The 19,904-nt window shown below is 32.4% G+C and overlaps 1 long non-coding RNA gene across 1 annotated transcript; it reads right to left on the reverse strand.

Moving 5' to 3' along the window:
- Nucleotides 1-216: 216 nt before the first annotated feature.
- LOC129906398 (uncharacterized) lies at nucleotides 217-1,828 on the reverse strand. The gene is made up of 3 exons (XR_008770780.1): nucleotides 1,665-1,828; nucleotides 1,157-1,212; nucleotides 217-1,035 (listed from the first exon to the last, which is right to left on the reverse strand). It is a non-coding gene; the product is annotated as an uncharacterized LOC129906398 (long non-coding RNA).
- Nucleotides 1,829-19,904: the final 18,076 nt, after the last annotated feature.

Raw genomic sequence — 19,904 nt, forward strand, 5'->3', positions numbered from 1 at the left:
AAGTTCGTCAACTTGAGAGATTGCATTAAGGTGATCAATAGTTAATAAAATGACCCTTAGGAGCTTTCCTAAGAAGCATTTTACTCTAAATTGTTCAAATGTGCAAATTTCCCCGCCACCTTGATGCTTCCTGGATAAAACTATGTTAAAATTTTTTTGTTAAAAGCATTTGAGGTACTGCACAGTAGCGCGTTAAGCCATTTTTTGTATGGCTGGCTTCCCCAGTAGGCATATCCACCATGAAGAAAAAAGTGTAATAGAGTATGTTGTTTATTTCTCCGAATATTCGGAACATTGGAATAAACTTTTTTTTTAATTACCAATCACCAAACAAAAAATGTATGGAGTAATAATTGGGGATTGGAAACTATTTGCATGGGATTATATTTACTCATGTATGAAGTATTCATTTATTGCAGTGAGTTTTGAACTATACGACTGTTGTATTCATTTACATATCTTCTGGACTTATAAAGATAATTCAAATCATTTAAAGTCTTTATATTATGGTAGTTTGAATTTAGAACTTTGACCATTTTTCTGCAATAAATGATTACTGTCTATAACGTCCAATCTGTTCTAATCTTTATTATCTTAAGCATTTCTTCAAAATTTGTTATCTCCCTCGGGCATTTAAACCTTACCAAAAAAACCAATCTCCAATAATTGAAGTTATAGTTTTTTTTTTTACCAATACACTTATATAATTGAATGTTAAATCTATTAAGAAAAAAAAATAAGACACAAACTCTATTACTATTCTTTTCTAAATAGTATTCAAACGTATTCATTTTATAATAAATAACTGAAACTCTCAGGAAACTTGTCCTTCTAATTTAAATTATAACCTAATATATGTATACAAACCGTCACGCTTTGATTCTGAAACATTTAAGCTACCAAAATCAAGGTTCTCTCTACTCGGAGCTGATGATACGATTCCAACCTCCAACATTAGGAATAATATCGTAATTGGATGAGCCATAGTCTGCTGATGTTTCGTTCTAAGTTGTCTAGAACAATTTTTTTATATGCCTGCAATTTTTTGAAAGTTTAAATATGTGTGTATGAATGAACATAATAAATATTTGAAAGATAGTTCCTTTCAGTATCGTATTTGTTAGAAGTTAGGTTTTTAAACAGTATTTTTTTTTACCGCTGAAACTTCTAAGAGATTAACTTTTCCTATGAGGCTATGTGAGATTCTTGGATCTAAAAATAAAAAAGGAAAAATGGTTCAGAAAAAAAAAATAAAAAAAGAAACATTTTGAACAAATTTGAGTTTTTGTAAGATAATACAGTGCACGAAAGAGGTAAAACCACATTTAAAAAAATGATTCTAAATAAAACTCATGAAAATTTGTTGGTTTTTTGTTCTCTATATTTTATTAAAGGTTTACTGCATTTGAATAAGAAAGCGTTTTATGTATTTCAAAATCAATTCGAGTTTTGTATTTTTTTAAGTGTTTTGCATTTTTGAAGAAAACAAATGAAAGAATTTCATAAAATTTGAAAAAACACGAAAGAAGTTATATTTCTTTTTATATAATGAATTTGTATGATGAGAGCCTAGAGTTAACATTTGATTATCGATTTTTCAAAATGACCTGAAGTTTTTTGTCAGCTCTCTTGTTTCCTTCAATTTTAACAAAAAAGAAAATTACCTGTTTGTTTTTTGTTTTCTTTTTAAAATTATTATGGATGTTAATAAGAACTCCAAATTAGTCTCCTATAAAATATATTTTGGTTGTCATAGCAGAGACACTATCAATCTTATAACTTCACTTTTTATTAGTGTTTAAGTTATATGCAAAACGAAAAGAGTTTAGAACTTGCATGCATGGCATAAATGAAAGGTATTGATTTTCTTTGAAGTTCGCGCATGATAAAGTTTTGGTTGACTTACATGTCACTGGTTGCGGTCACATGACAACTACTAAAATTTCAGTACCTACTAAAATTCCAACTATGTGAACGATAAACAAATCTGGAATTTCAGTTCAAAATTGGCTGTTATGGTTCTGTTAAAACACTGCATCAACTTCTTGTGTCAAAATATATCGTCAAATTAGAGCAGAGCTTACCTAAAGCCCTAACTACAATGGTCACTTATTACAAAAAGTGGAAAAGTTACAAAAGTAAAAAAAATAAAACTATCATAAAATGAGTTTAAAAATGTTCACTTTTTGCAAAAAGTAGCCTATGCACATTAGAGTGTCCCGTCGTCACAAAAAACACCTCAAAAGTTGTGTATTGTATTCAATAGCACATCACGGTAAAAATACTAAAAATAATTTTCAAGGGTATTCTTGGGCCTCTATCAGGCAGAGCTGTAAAGTACTTAAGTGTTACGGTACTTAAGTACTTTCAAGTACCAGTACTTGTTTGTGTGCATGTCTACGAAAGCGATTCACTTAGAGCTGTTCAGTGACCTCTCCACAGACGCTTTCATCGCAGCTTTACGTAGATTTGTTTCTCGCCGTGGAAAATGCACAAACATCTACAGCGACAACGGGATAAATTTTCAAGGAGCCCAACGATGCTTAACTGAAATGCACAAATTCGTCTCATAACGATTTAATCACTGCTACACTTGCAAAAGATAGTATTTCTTGGCACTTCATTCCTCCCTCTGCCCCACACTTTGGTGGGTTATGGGAAGCTGGCGTCAAGTCAGTAAACTTTGCGTCGTGTTATTGGGAAGGCTATTCTCACATTTGAAGAAATGTATACCTTACTAACACAAATAGAAGCTATACTAAACTCTAGTCCTTTATGTTCAGTGTCTGATTTTGATCTTAACCCTTTAACCCCATCTCACTTTCTCATAGGTGAACCACTGACAGCCGTTCCTGAACCGAGCCATCTTGAAACTCCAACGAATCGTCTCAGTCACCCTAGGCAAAGACGAAAACGTACGAGTGGTCACTGTACGAACAGCAGCAGGAGTATTTGTTCGCCCTGTTACAAAATTGGCCCTTTTCCCAATGTCCTGAAACTCGTTCCAGGGGACCGAAATGTTCGAAAACTAATGAACTACCTACAATCATATTCAATTATATCTTTACTATTGAACTTCAACTTAAATTAATTTCATTCAATTTATTTCATTTCATTTATTTTGTATATAATTATCATTTTGATCATATATTTGAATTCTACTGTATTTTAATTTCTCACTTAAAATTTTCATTTAAACTTTTCATACAATCTGTTCTTATCAATCACTTGATCTTTACTTGCTTTGTTTGTAGTGGTCAATGGTGTGGTGAATTCACACGTACAGATTTTTGCTCTCGATTATAAACAGCATCCACAAAATGCAACAACAATGCACTATTGTGCGAATATGCGTGGGAGGCAATTCTCCAATTACCTTTCATCACCTAAGTCTAATCGATCGATCATCTCTTCCATTTGGATTGCGACCACACAAGAGATCACACCATTGTCCACCACATACTTGGCTAGGTATTTTTTGTGCATTAAATAAACCAATTTTTTATAACGCTCAGATTGAACTGTGTTGTTTATTAATTAATAGTTCAAGGTTTTATAAGGTTTCATTGAATTTTCACTATACATATATATACTTTAAATCGAAAACACATTTAATAAAACTTTTTTTTTAACATGATTTCATAACAGGTAGGAGACACACTTGGGCTTGGGTGTGCTTTTATTGTTAGACCGAGAGTTGCCAGTGGTAGTTCATTCAGGGAAGTACCTACATATCTATATACAATTGCAATGTCAACAAAGAACCCCACATTATTTTTTTTTTAAGAAATCCTTAAAACTTCTCACGTGAGTATCAAAAATAATAAACAAAATCTAAGTTGAAGTAAATCTATCAATCAAATACTAACATAAAAAAAATCCTCAAACTTCAAGAAATTCGATTTATCCGTTTGGTCGTGCCGATGTATACCTACTAGAGTGACCGCAACTCCCATAGAAAAAATTTTTTGTCGAATTTTTTTCGGGGGAACCCCATAACTCAACAGAATTAATACTCACTTTTTATTTTAGGTTAATTTATTTTACATACAAAGTAAAATTGGCAAAAAGCGCTAGTTTTTTTTTAACAAAGTTATTGAACTACCAACGAAACGACTCGTGAAGCTTATGTCGTTTTCTTTCACTCTATTAAGGAGTGCTCTAAATTTTTACTCCTTTTTCTGGAGTGAAAGAACATAATAAGAGTAATTTTTTTTATGTAATTGTGTGTGTGACAAGTAAAATGGATAATTTCCTTGAAAAAAATAGTGATAACAGGCCTAGGGAAAACATTTGAATTGAATTGAAAAGAAAAATTAATATTAATAACATTAGGAAGCATAATACACGAAGACAGAAAGCACAGAACATTGACCTACTATATATGGACTGCTAAGCCAGAACTATAATTGGCGGATGGAGTCGGATGCTAATGTCAATTGTTGTTGTATTTCCATAAGTTTCCATCCGACGAGTGCGCTCGCAACCGCACTCGTCGGATGGAAACTTATGGAAATACAACAACAATTGACATTAGCATCCGACTCCATCCGCCAATTATAGTTCTGGCTCTAGTCGTTTGACTTTTCCATACAAAAATTGAAAAAAAATGATTCCACATCTTTCTAGCTCTACTAGCGGTATAACCTTAGACGGCGAAAAGAGGAAACTTTTAGTGAATGACATCTGTCGTTAAAAGGTAGTGCTTTCTCTGTTTTTCTATATTTGTTCCTTTCGCACTTCGTCAAAAATGTTGCACTTATTCTCCGCTTTTTTTTAGGGCGCTAGTAAACAAGTGGAACCAACCTGAATATGCTTCTAGCAGTCCATAAATATTAAGTCAATGGCACAGAAATCATCTTCCAATTTCCTTTTGATTTTCGTTTCGGTGCGTCACGCGCTTCTACACGTATTATTTTTTTGAAGACGAAAATTTGACAGTTATTTTCTTTGGTTTTATTTTGTTCTTGTTTTCGTATGTCGACTTCTTCAGGAAGACGTAGACGCACGAGATGCACATAAGAACACATAAGAGAGAGAGAAAGATCGATTTCTCCTTTGGTCTTATGTGCATCTTGTGCGTCTACGTCTTCGTGTAGAAGCAGACTATGTATTTTAATTCCAAAAAAAACACCAAAATATACAAAAAAAAAAAAAACTCCCGTGGGGGGCTATGTGCAACGAAAACTTTTGAATAAATTAAAAACGTTACGATACACGTAAATAATACACAACCGACGAAGCAGATTCCGCAACAGACGAAATAAAATAAAGCAGAACAGCAAAAAAAAAAGAACAAGATCAAAGAGAAACGTCAAAAAGAGTCACAAATTTTTTTACCGGAAACTCACGGTAGAAAATCTTCCTTCCCTTTTTTCGAACTTTATTTATCCTTTGCTCTTATGTGCGTCTCGCGCTTTGCGTCTTCGTGTAGAAGCGGACTTAGTTTTACTTTTGGTATATTTTTCATTATGCTTCTGATCGGTTTTTTCCACAGTACACATAATAAGGTAATATATTCCGAACGTTGTCAAAATTTGTTTGTCAAAAATGGGCACCAATCTGTCAGGTCGGCCTTTAATTTTTATATTTCAATCGCAGTAAACAGGAAATTTGTTTTTGTTTTAATTTATAAAAGTCATTTAAAAATATTATAAATTGAAAAATAACAAATTTTCTTCGTGTTTCATCGCGGAAAATGGTAAATAATTGTTTAAAAATTACTGGTGTGCGTGGTTTATCGGTTTTTGTGCGTTTTTCGTCGGCATTTTAAAAAATTAAGAATTCGGTAGCTGACATTGGTCGCCAAAGTGTCATGTTTTGACAATCTGGCGACCAATGTCAGTTCGGAATATATTACCTTTTTATGTGTACTGTGGGTTTTTTCAGCCTAATTGACACACACTCTTATAATTGTAAAATAAAAATATCCCATCAACGCACAAAAAAATGGGATTTTTTTTGTTATATGGCACAGGATTTTTTTTTTATTGATGAAGAACACTGGAGGAAAATTTTTTTTATTCGGTTTTCAATTTCATTTTGGAAAAAGTGAAGAATTAACGCAAAAATGGAAGAAATATATCTGGCGGAATATAATACAGTAGAAAATATATCCATAATGGTTGTTTTCTGTTAATATCAAAAGAATTTGAAAGAAAAACTTTTCGCATTTTTCAATTTTCAAACAAAATTTTAAAATGTCAAACTTCAAATTCATAAGTGTGTGTGCAAATCGGTGTAAATCTGACTAAAAATGTGGAGTAAATCCGGGGTACTCCGTAGTACTAAAATTACTCCGGAGTAATTTTTTTTTTACACTTTTGTGGCGTCAAAGAACACAAAACCTTCAAAAGTGCAAAAATAAGTACTAAAAGGGTACTCTCATTGGAGTGAAAGAAAACGGCATTAAACTTCATAAAAAAAACAACAAATATGTATTTTACAACTGCATTTTATTTTTTTTTTTCTATAAAAAAAACATAGCAGGTTCAACCCCCAATGGGTGCCCTTTTTTTCAGTCAATTTTACTCTGTGCCTCTATTGTTGATAAAATTATTATATAATATTATATATTATTATTATTGTTGATAAAATTATTATATATTATACGAGAAGCATTTCGATTAGATACCTTTCTATAACATAGAAACACAGACAATTATATACAGATATCGCATCCCATAGAAAAAAAATGTCATCAGAATTTTTTCCAGCCGACACGTTTCAGCCGACAAGAGCTTTTTAAATTGGAATCAAAAAGGAGAAGAGAATTTTTCAGCCGACAAAAAAGCTTTTATTTTTAATTTAAAAAGAGAACAATAAGAAAGGATCTCTTACGACCATGACCTTACTCACTCTCCCGCGAAAATAAATAAATTGCACGACTGGGGTCGCACGTCCTTGCTCTTATGCTTAAAGTAACTATAATGTTAAAGCTTTTTATTCAAGAAATTTAAAATTTGATATTTTGAAGAAATTTCATAAGTAGTAGGTACCTATAAAAAAATTAAATCTGTTTTTATAATTAATTAAACTCCGTTTTAAATTATCTTAAAAAAAAAAAAAAACAAATATGCCATTTTATTTCTTGTATAAAAAGGTATTTTTAGAAAAAAATTTTCGAAAATTGTAGGAGCCGTTTTTTAAAGAAATAATTTTTTATATATAAAATTTTTTTTAACATTTTTCAAAAAAAAAGTTGGTATGTCATTTTGAAGAAATAATTAATTTACACATAAAAACTAAATTTCAAAATTTTTCATTGATCCGTTTTCAAAAAATTGATTTTTCAAAAAAAAAATTTGAAATATTTTTTAAAAAACCAAAAATGCGTTTTTTGAAAATTTTCTAAAATTTTAATATTACCTTTTCTTACACACTTTTGTATAAAAATTTTCATTTAAATCGGGTTAATGTTGTACGAGATATTCAGAAACGAAAAAAACAGTTCTATGACAGGTACCGTTAATAACGGTACAAAATATATTTTTTTTATTTCAAAAGTGTAGTACTACACACAAAAATTTTAATCAAAATCGTTAGAGCCGTTTTTGAAAAAAATTAAGTTTTCTATTTCCGTTATATGGCAGGTACCGTTAGTTTTGGTCATAAAAAAAAAATTTCAATTTCCCCTCTAGGGAATAACAAAAAACTGCTAACTACCAAGTTTGAAGAAAATCACTACACTCGTTTAGGCTGCACCTCCAGATAGAGACAGACACACAGACAGACAGAATTGCCGGACCCACTTTTTTGGCATTCTCCATCATCGTAATGACATGTAAAATTGTTATCTCGAGTTCGATTTTTTTTACGAATCCTAAACTTGCCCTATAGTACCTATATCGCAAGTAAAAAAGGAGTGCATGTGGGTAGATAGAAGTGATTTAAATTCGTCTTTGACTTTCTAAGCAATCAGCTGCTGTGAAATATTTCAAAATTGTAAAAAATCTTTTTTAAAACAACTATTTAGGGTCAATGTGGGTAAATGTAAACAGGGGTAAATGAAAACATGGCTCATAACAAGCTTCAGTTAAATCTATTTGATGCATACATAAGTACAAATCGCGGACGCATGTATCTTTTAACTTATACGTCAAGCTCATTGCTGTCAAGAGAGAATTCATTCGACGAGCGTATTTTCCGTGAAAGATAATTTTTTAAAGTGCCAAACAAGTCGTTAGTCTTTCAGAAAAATTAAATATTTTTGCAGATTCAATTAAGTCAGTATAATTTGCAAATACTTTTTTGTTTTTAATTTTGATGCAGATTCTATGTGATACAAGCAAATTTTAAAATACGGCACATTTATGTCGATTTGCATGTGTTTACATTTACCCCAGAATATTTTTCATAATGGGTAAATGTAAACAACGTATTCTGGGGGTAAATATAAAAATACATTTTTGGTGAAATTATTGGTTTTAATAAAAATAACGTATTTTTAGTCAATTACTATTGCTTAAGTGCCGCGGAGTCACATTTTAAAGTAGCCAACAACATCATTTTCAGTGGATGATGTTGCAAAATCGGTCTTTGACGTAAAAAAACAAAAAATATGACGTTCAGAGCTGCTCAGGATGCATATTGGGCGCCTATATAAAGAACCAAAGGAAGAAAACGAAAAAATTTATTGGAATTTGAAAGTTTTTGTCAAATACCTTCTTGAACGTTTTTCAAGTTGTTATCCATATGACAAAGAGGAAATTTTAAATTTTAAACCACCGTTTACATTTACCCCGAATTTGCAAAAAAAACATAAACATGGTGGGGTATTTGTAAACATGCCATATTTGACAGTTATGTAAACAATTTGGGAAATATTTGTTTATATTTATAAAGAAGAATTGCCATCATTTCATATTTGCATTTGAAGATACCATTCAAGTTGTTCCGTGAAAACATAAAAAAATCTAAAGTCGAAAGAAAAAAAAGACATGAAATTGATTACATTTATCCACATTGACCCTACTGCAACTTGATAATGTTTTGCATTAAAAAAATACTACTGCACCATCTTTATTGACAAAAACAACATTTTGCCTTACAAAAAAATGTACCTACCTACACGGAGAAAAAATTAGGTATGAACTACCTTATTTCTGGTATATTTAACTTTAATGTAAAGTTTAAATAGGGATGACTCCCCAATAAAATGGAATTTACCTTACTTTTCTAGTAAATTTATAGCTTATGATTAACTTTACAGAAAAGCCTTTTTTTGTATGAATTTCTAATAGAAATTACTAGAAAGTTAGGTACATATTTAACCTTACTATAAGGCTGAAAATACTGATTTTTATAGTAAATTGAACTTCTCTATGGAAGCTATATAATTTAGTTACAGATTGGATCAAATAAAGTCAATTTTATTTTTATTGATGACATTTTTCTAAATAAAATTGTATGCATTTATCTTTCAAAAATTAAAATAAAAAAGTTGATTTTTGTAATTATTGAAAAGCATAACTAGGTAACACGTACTTAATCCTCAAAGCTATTTAGAAGTAAGTAACGTATGACCCTGTTATGTTTTTCAATAATTACAAAAGTCACCTTTTTTATTTTAATTAATTTTTCTAAGATAAATGCATACAATTTTATTTAGGCAAATATCATCAATAAAAATGAAATTGACTTTATTTGATCCAAATGTTTGCGAATTCTTTATGAATTAATGTAATTATCCCGCACTCGTCACCTAAAAGCTTGGACAAAAAATAAAAATCAAACACAAATGGAGAACAAATGGCGCACTTTTCAATGACAGCTTTAAGAGTTTTTTCTATGTATCGAGGTTACTGATCTCTATTGGGAAAAATTCCTAGAATTCAGTATTATTATTACTTTAGTGTAAGGTAAAACTTATTCATAGAATAGTTAAATTTGTAAAATATGTTTTACTAGAATCTTAAAGTGAAAAGATTCATACACTTTTTTGGTTGAAGGTATATTTGACTCTACGTAAAGAAAATATTGCTACTCGTAAGGTATATACTACTATAATTTGTTCACCATAATTTTCTTGCAAAAATTACTTTACGGATCCAAAAAATGTTCAATACGTAAGGTAAATTTTACTTAAAATCTAGGGCTTTTTACTTTAATTACCTTACTAGTCATATGGAGTATAAAATACTAGATTCATTTTTCTCCGTGTATTGAAAATAAAAAAAAATTCTCCATAGAAAAAACAAATCAATGCAAAATGTGGGCAATAAAAAGTTCATTTTTAATAATCGTCGAACTTCGACGTCGAACCATTTTTCATCCCAGAATCTATGCTTTTCACCGATGCGAAAGCGGGAAAGTGTATGCTTTGACAAGGGCGCCGGTTTTCCACATTTTCTTTCGTAGGAATGACTTAATTCCACCTTAATTATTTGCTGCATTTGCCGTACTCCCACTATCAAGTTTATTTTCACGAAAACTTCTCTTTTTATCAAATTCTCACTTTTGGCTCTCTCTTCGACCAAAGGCTTCTTTCCTGATCGTTTTAGGTAACCATACTTGTCATCTTTGTAAATTAAATTATCAATTACACAATCGGACCTTTCTTCTCCTCCAGATTTTTCGCGGTTGGACAATCAATTTTCATGGTAAGCCTAAATTTTGCCCATTTCTGCCTGCGTCAAATGTTTTTCACGCCTTATTATAAAAAAAACCGAAAAATTTTACTTATAAAATGTTCATAATGGGTTAAATTCATTTTCCAACTGTTTTGCTTACTTTTGGTTACATTTGATCCCGCTAAACCACACTTTTAATGTGAAAATCAGCTGTGCCTTTATAATTATTTCGCTATTATTTTAACGAATTAAATAAAAATAAAGGGTGGCAAACAATCCAGTATACACTTGTCATCCTTATTCGTGCAAGGAGTAAAAATTAAATATCCTTTATATGGTTTAAAAACGAAAAAATCGACTGCCTTTATAGTTATTTCGGTGGGTGTATAGTTAAGTATTTAAATATTTTGGTTCTGCAATATGGATCAAAGACAAACCAGACATGTGAATGTTCTCCGTTTCCGCTATTCTTGATTTAAAGATAATCTAACTAGCACGATTTTTTTTTTAAATATGTTTTAAAGATTTTTTTCCAAGTTAAAATACTGAAAGGCTAAACAAAATTAATATAGGTACCTAGATACTCCTTAAATTTGTTAGCATATTTATACATATTAGGTATTTTTAATGCAGCTAGGTAGGTATTTCAATTTAAACATTTTTATGTTTTTGAAAATTCGAAAGTACATACTTATCTAACTACTTATTTTCAAATATTATTTGTCTCTACATGATTCTGGCTACGGAACCCGAAAAATCCCTGTGTTGTTATTTTGTACATACAATTTATAATTTCTTTTGTAAAATAAATTTTTATGTTCTGTTTTGTGAATAAAAATCGTAGGTAGTTGGTCAAAATCTAAAGATAAAACTAGTTTAATTCCATAAACCTGCTTATTATAATGTACCTACAACAATGAGATACGTAGTATTTGCTACATACATAATATAATTACAAACATATCTGACTGACTACGGTTTAAATGAGTTTATTTGTGTAAGTATACCTGTGTTCTACCTACGTTAAGTAACGTTTGTACATAGTTACTGTTTGATCGACATAGGTATGTACGATGTACCCATGGTATAAAAAGGTAAGGTATGATCATTAGAAAAAACTCAGTATCGAGAACTGTCAAAACTTATGGCTACTTAAGGTTTTGACAGCCCAACCCATAAACAAAAAATACCAAGACTGGAAACTCGGCGGTCAACTGACGTTTGCCTACAAGCTGCGAGGTGTGGTGAATGTCGTGAACCTATCGTTGCGTTCGTGTCCGATGTGTGGTGAATGTCGTGAATCTATAAATGTGTGCGTGTTAACGTCATTTACCAACGTGGTGGCTTTCACATATATTCACAGACAGTACTGTACATAAAAGGGTTTTTTGTTTATGGCCCAACCCATTGAAATTGTTGTTGTAAACAAATTTGTCTTGGAAATTGTTGTTGCTTTTGACTTTGCCAAATGCCAAACGTCAAAACCTTACTACCCCATTTTGTAAGATGGCGGCTCTAATGATCATACCTTGTCTTTTTATACCATGCGATGTACCTACCTAAGAACTTTACTTGATCAAAATTAAAAACAAAGTGTAGCAGATATGTTACTATATGTAGGTACCTACAACCTACTTGTTTCACCTACCTACTTAGATACTCATGATTTGATACCCCAGTTCAACAAGACAAAAAAAAAATAAACACAAAACAAATCAATGTGTGCATGCATTTTTTTTTCCTTGATTTACAAAAAATATCCCAAAACCAGATCTCATTTTGTTTATTCCTAACCCTAACCTATCCTATGAAAAAAATATTAAAGAACAAAATTTCATTCATTGATCAGGTACCTACCAGAGATCCAAATGAGTATGTTCGAACCTGTTCGAACAATTTCAATTTTTTAAAATGATCGTTCGTGCTCGGTCGTTTTCTCTCTATACTCGTAAATCATCTTACTCATAAACAAAAATACTCACAAACAAAACCATACAAATTGTTTAAACTCATGAGTATACTCGATACTCCATACCCACGAACAAAATTACTCGTAAACAGATCGTCTGTTCATAAACACTAGGCTTTACTCGAAATGATCGAAAGTGATCAAAGTGATGAACAATGAAAACAACCACTTCCAATTTCTACGTCCTATAGGTAGGTACCTGTTGCATAATTTTTTTTTTATTTAGGTTTTGAGGGTTGGTTGTTTGCGGTACAACTGCAATTGAAGCAGGTTATTTTAATTTTACAATTGTGGTTTTAGAAAGGAATTTTCAATGACTGAGTAAATAAAAAAGTAATTAGTCGTTAGGTAACAATACAAATGGGGTAGTGGGGAATGCCCAGTTAATTTGTGCAGGTAGGTGCGGAGTAGAAACATATCCTTAAAAAATATGCAATAATGCGATTTGGGATGATTGTTTTTAAAACAAATTACTATTTTTTCGGGTAGGTATATTGGGGAAATTACAAATCAGCATGAAAGGGTTAAAGGGAAAGTTATGAATGAAATATTTTAGTTCAAAAGCTGATTTCTTGCGAGAACAATATTTAAATAGTAATCTTCTGATTTCATTTAAAAAAGTAATAGTTTTATAAAAAAAACAATGGCAGAACAAAGTATTAGCTTAAATCTTAATACTAATATTTAGTGATGGGAACTATCGAATGATTTGAACTATCGATAGTTAGTAACTGAATGATCTGAACTATAGAATAGTTCATTCATTCATTCATTCGAATAAAAACAATCGAATAAAACTATCGAATAAAAACTATCGAATAAACTATCGAATAAACTATCGAATAAAAACTATCGAATAAACTATCGAATAAATACTATCAAAAATTCAGTAAAAAAAAGGAAACAAATAGTCGAGAAATGACCACTGGAAAGGATTTGTTTCCTTTTCTTACACTTTCTATTTTTGCTCGTCCACATGCAAAACTGCAAATATCAAAAGTATATACAATAATTCAAACCAACCACACAGTTGCATCATATTTTTGTCTAACCCATTAACAACCCTTTACAAAATCCACTTGTTGACACAGATACCTGCTGTTTGTGCGTGCGCGAATTTTTTGCTTCTTCCGATGCCATAACTCGTCAAGTGATTGAAAAGATGGGTTTTCCCACTAATTAGGATCATAAACTATACACTGGCTAAACAATGAACATGTTCCGCTTTCCAGGCCAAAGAGTTATTTTTTTCTCTCTTGTCACTTTTTTATGACACCGCACTGACCGACAGATAACTTCTATTCTTTTCATGCACCGTGTCGCCTTCCTTACCGCCTTTGTTTTGAAAATATGGGCACTCGAACATAAAACACATAAATTCAGTCCTGAAAAACTTTCAAGATATCATTTGGAAGATCACACAATATGTGTATCATCATTCATCTTCCTTTTCAGTCCTTCCTTCAAATGCAGATAAAATCATTTACAATTAAATTGTGAAATCAAGAGAAAAAAGAAAATAGTAGAGAAATAAAAATTATGACTGAATCAAAAAAAAAAACAATCTAATAGACTGAAAGAAAACAGTGGGTGATATGCATAAAAAAAAGTAAATGCTTTTACTAGAGAGTTTTCAAGTATATACTATTTTTGATATGCATACAAATCAAGTAAATGCTGAAAATTAAGTATTTACTATCAGTCATAGTAACTCCTTTTTTGAATGAACTTTTTCGGTAAATACTTTATTCCGTATGCATAAGTACTTTTTTACTTTAGGAATTACTAGATTTTTTCAAGGTTACAAAATACCAACTTGTAAATCTCATAGCATATACTTTTTTTATTTTAACACCGTATATGAAGCAGTGGAAATAATGAACAGCAGTCACATTTGAGGCAATCGGTTCTTGATATTTATTAAAATAGAGTTGTTAATTTATTTTCAAAATGGCAGAATTTGTACGTATTAAATTCCCAAAAAGTCTATAAAAATCGAAGACCGGGTTTTGAATCAAATTATAAACAACTTTATCGTTTTGAAAGGGAAAATGTGAATTTTTTAAGTGAATACTTTATTGGTAAGTAATTTCCAGTAAAATAAAAATACTGATCAGCAAGGTTTTTGCCACAAGAGGTAATTCAATACAAACAAAGAAGAAGAGCTTCCTTCTTTAAAAACCTCGTTAAATATTTCCGATATCTGTTTGATTACCCGCGATATCTTAAGATGAAATAAATCTTTAGCTCAAAGACAGCACTGGTCAACCAAAATTTTTTTTTTTTTTGCCACAATAACTAAAATATACTTTTCTGAAGGTTTTTGGGGTACTGAGGTCGAATCCGAAAACTGAGAAATTCTATTAGCCTCCGTTCTTGTATAACGGTAGTATATATATTTCAAAAACGGATGCTAATAGAATTTTCCTGATTTCGGATTCAACCTCAGCACACCAAAAACCTTCAGAAAAGTATATTTTGGTTATTGTGGCAAAAATCTTGTTGATCAGTGACTTAGAGCGGAATTCATAGTTGTTACTCAAGTTAAGATTTTTTTCAACTTGAGCATTGACTTGAGAAAATATTTTTCTCAATCAAACTTACAAAGAAATTTGACTAATTTACGTACACTCTCAACTAAAAATGTATTTTTTTTAAAAATTCGGTATCGATTTGATTTTGTGTTTGACGCGAATTAACTATATAACATTAAAGGAAAAAAATGATAGCGAATAATTAAAAAAATATTTATTTTAGATGACAGTTTAATCAAATCAGTCAAATTTCATTGTGAGTTTGATTGAGAAAAATATTTTCACAAGTCAATGCTCAAGTTGAGAAAAATCTTAACTTGAGTAACAACTATGAATTTCGCCCTTAAACTTTAAATAAAGTTAAGTTTGTTTTTGACTAATTAACTTAAACTTAAGAAATCTCGGGCAATAAAAAAGATATCGGAAAGATTTAAACAGTTTTTGGAAAAAAAAAATATAGAACCGTTAGAGATTTGTTTTTAAGAGTGGGTGTCCCCGAATGACGAACTCAGACTTCATGTAAATGAGTTTGTGTGTATTAGTGACATTTCTTCGCCATACATCTCTCACGTTCAACGTCATCTCAACTCAGTTCTCTCTCGGTATCTTTATTTGCATTCTCTTTCCCTTTCTAGAGAACCAAAGTCATAAAATTAAAGTCTATTTAGGTAGAAAAAACAAATCAGCATCAAGGAAATAGCAAAAAAAAGGGTTGCAAGCCTTGCAAGTGTATATTGCGGTTTTGCTTTGCGCAACAGACTGCCTGTCTTTCCAAATTTTGTTTTCATAGAAAAAAAAATATCCATACAGTTGTTCAGAAGAATACCTAACATGCAACATCATAAATTTATGAAAGAGATAAATAAACCAGTTTAAAAAAAAAAAAAACAAGAATACAAAAAAAAACTCGTTTATCCTATTCCATATACCTACCACGCAACACCAGATACCATACATTGCAAACGTGCGAGAGATCCATTTCCTGTATCCTCTCATTTTCGCGAAAAAAATACAACAACACTTTGCATGCACTTAGCCTGGCGCCAATCCTTTTTTATGGAAAAACCTATGTACAAACAATATGTAGAATGCAGATACCTAAGTTCATCTTATTCTTTATACCACCAAACAACCACTCGACAGAGCGAGTGCGAGAGATCATGCAGAAACAAAATAGAAGATAATAAAGAGAGAGATACAACTAGCGCCAGCGGAATTTGTTTGAACTACAAATTCCAATACATACGCATTCCATGAATTTCTGAGGAAAAAATGGAAAGTAGGCTCTTTTTCAAAAATTAATTGTAAGAAAACTATTATAGCAATTCTTATTTTCTAACTTGATATTGATAGAAAAAATAATGAAAAAAAAATAAAAAAAATATAACAAAAAATCTAAAAATTCTGGTTTCATAGTACAGTTTATTGTTTTTGGGACTACTTAAAAAGCGATTGGAGGGTTACAAAATAATATTTTCCAACAAAATATAGTTTTACTCCATAGTCCATAAACTAAGCTTTTAAATAAAATAAAAATCAAAATCATACTTTGAAAAACAAAGAAATTAAACCTCTTTTTTTTTAAAAGTTGAGAAAAAATGACTTTTTAGTATTTTTTTGTTGTTTAAGACCTTAGGTTAGGTTAGGTTAGGTAGAAATGGCTGTCAGGAAAACAACTGACACACTTAGACCATTTATTGGTCCGTTGTGATACCATGATTTTGTGAGGAAATTCCTCACTAATTAAACCAGTTGGAGCTTTTAATAAAGCGGTGAAGGTTGAAGATGTCAGTATTGATTAGTTCACTGGTATCTTCTAAGAAATATTTTTCCAGGTATTTTTTACGTCTACTGGAAAGGGCAGGACATGAGCAGAGAAGATGTTGGATTGTTTCTTCTTCTTCCTCATCAAGGCAACTTCTACAGAAGTCGTTAGAGATTACGCCAAGTCTTATGGCGTGTCTACCTATGAGACAGTGTCCTGTTAAGACACCTATTACAGAGCTGATATGCAATCTGCTTAGAGACAACAAATTTTTTGAACGTTTAGGATCTAGCCTAGGCCAGATCTGCTTGGTCGTTTGGCAAGTTATAATGTTTGACCATCGTATGTTTGTTGCCTCTATAGCTTCTTGCTTCAGCATGAGTTTGCACGTTGCGATTGGTATACCAATATTTGCCTTATTGGGTAAAATTGGTATTAGAGTTCCATTTCTGGCGAGTTCGTCTGCTTCACAGTTTCCCAGAATATCTCTGTGACCCGGCACCCAGAAAAGGTGAATGTTAAACTGTTCTGACATCTCCATGAGAGATGATCGACAGTCGCGGGCAGTAACGGAGTTTGTGGAAACCGAAGCTAACGATTTAAGGGCGGCCTGGCTATCAGAGAAGATGCGGATATCCGATGTAGATATCACGTTTTCTTTGAGCCAAGTCAGTACTTCTTTAATCGCCATTATTTCCGCTTGGAACACGCTGCAGTGATTAGGGAGACGGAAGGAGAGACTAACATTAAGTCTATCGGAGTAAACCCCGCCACCCACTCCGTCATTGGTTTTAGAACCATCTGTGTAGAAATGAATTGAATCATCTCTTAGAAACTCGGCATTGTCCCATTCTGATCTATTTGGGATGGTGACTTCATAATTATTGCCGAAAACCAATTGTGGGGTGGTGTAGTCGGAGTGACTGTGGATTGATCCGAATGAATTCAGAATATTTGTGTGGCCAATATTGGTCCATTGAGAGATGGCTTGGAGTCGAATAGCAGTGCTCGCGGCCACCTGCTTGCTGAATATATCTATGGGTGGAAGATTGAGTAATATATCAAGAGCGGCGGAAGGTGTCGAACGGAGAGCTCCGCTGATGCACATGCAGGCTGAACGTTGGACTTTGCTTAACTTGTCTCGATATGTTACTTTTTCCAGAGCAGTCCACCAAACTGCTACCCCGTAAGTGAGAATAGGTCTGATGACTGCAGTGTATAGCCAATGAGTTATTTTAGGAGATAGTCCCCATTTATTCCCTATAGCTTTTTTGCAAGAAAAGAGTGCCACTGTGGCTTTTCTTATTCTTTCTTGTATGTTGGTTTTCCAGTTTAATTTGCTATCCAAAATAAGACCCAGGTATTTGGCTTCGCTGGCAAAATTAAGTGGAACACCATTAATAGAATATTTCTTTGTAAAGAGGACAAGTTCTGTTTTTTGAGGATTTACCCCCAATCCACAATTTGTTGCCCATTTTAGTAGCTTATTTAGAGCAGTTTGCATTAGTTCTATTATAGTATGGAGATGTTTTCCTGATATGGCAATGGCGACGTCGTCAGCGTATGCAATCACTTTGAATCCATCTACTTCTAGACCGACTAGTAGTTCATTAACCACTAAGTTCCACAGGAGTGGGGAGAGTACCCCTCCTTGTGGTGTACCTCTACTAACAGATCTTCTTGCTGAGAAATCTCCTAGAGTTGAGTTAATAATTCTGCTTTTCAGCATAAGGTCTATTAGCTCGCTCAGTGAGCTATCTACTTTAAGGTTCTTCAGTGCATTTGTGATTGCTATGTTGCTGACGTTGTTGAACGCGCCCTCAATATCAAGAAATGCAACTAAGGTGAACTCTTTATGATGGAGGGAATATTCAATAGTGCGCACTACAGTATGTAGTGCTGTTTCAACCGATTTCCCTTTACAATAAGCGTGTTGTGCTGTAGATATAAGATTGGGATCTATGACATTACGCAAGTGGATATCAATCATTCGTTCTAAGGTTTTAAGAAGGAATGATGATAGGCTGATAGGTCGGAGGTCTTTCGGATTGACATGAGAGAATTTTCCTGCTTTGGGTATGAATACAACTTTAACTTCTCTCCATAGGGCAGGGATGTGTTTCAATTTTACACATCCATTCAGAATTATCTCTAAGATGGGAATTAGAATATCTGATGCCATTTGAAGTTCGGCTGGTATTATACCATCCGGTCGAGCGGATTTGTATGGTTTGAAGGCGTTGATGGCCCACTTTAGCTTCTCTCTTGTAATCAGACCAAGATTGTTTTTTGAATTTGTGTCTGGCCCTGATGGGTCGACTCTGTTTATAATGTTTGAGCTACTTGGAAAATGAGTATCTAGTAGCAAATTGAGTGATTCTTCACAGGAGTTGGTCCAGGCCCCGTTATTTGTTTTCAAGGCACTGGGCATTAAAGGGTTTGTTGAGAGAATTTTTCTTAATCTAGAGGCTTCTGAAGAGTCTTCTATTTTTTCACAGAAATTTCTCCAAGAAGATGTTTTACATTTTCTTAGCTGTTTTTTGTAGACTTTCAGGGATTCTTTGTATAGGTCCCAGTCTGAAACATCTCTAGTGGATTTGGCGAGATTGAAGAGTTTTCTACAAGCTTTTCTGTGCGGTTCTAGCCCTGAGTTCCACCAGTGTGGCTTCTGCTTTCCTCTTACTTGTATGAGTGGGCAGGAGTTATTCATTGATAGGTTAAGGGCAGAAGTGAGATCATTGACTTTGTTGTCGAGATCGATTGTATTTGAGGGATAACTTAGAAGTTCAGGTTTAAGTAAGCTTGTCAGAGTTTCCCTGTATTTTTGCCAGTTAGTTTTGCGATAGTTTCGGAATGCTAACTGTTTAGTAGTCACATCGTTAAGACTAAATTGGATGTATCTATGATCAGAGAACGAGTGTTCTTCAGATACTTTCCAATTTAAGATCCTTTGATGAATCGAATCGGAGACAAGAGTAATGTCTAGTACTTCTTGTCGGTTTCTGGTAACGAATGTTGGTTCATTGCCAGTATTACTTACTATCAGGTTAGTACTCAAAATAAAA

This window comes from Episyrphus balteatus, chromosome 1 (genome assembly GCF_945859705.1).
Source record: "Episyrphus balteatus chromosome 1, idEpiBalt1.1, whole genome shotgun sequence".
Lineage (NCBI taxonomy): Eukaryota > Metazoa > Arthropoda > Insecta > Diptera > Syrphidae > Episyrphus > Episyrphus balteatus.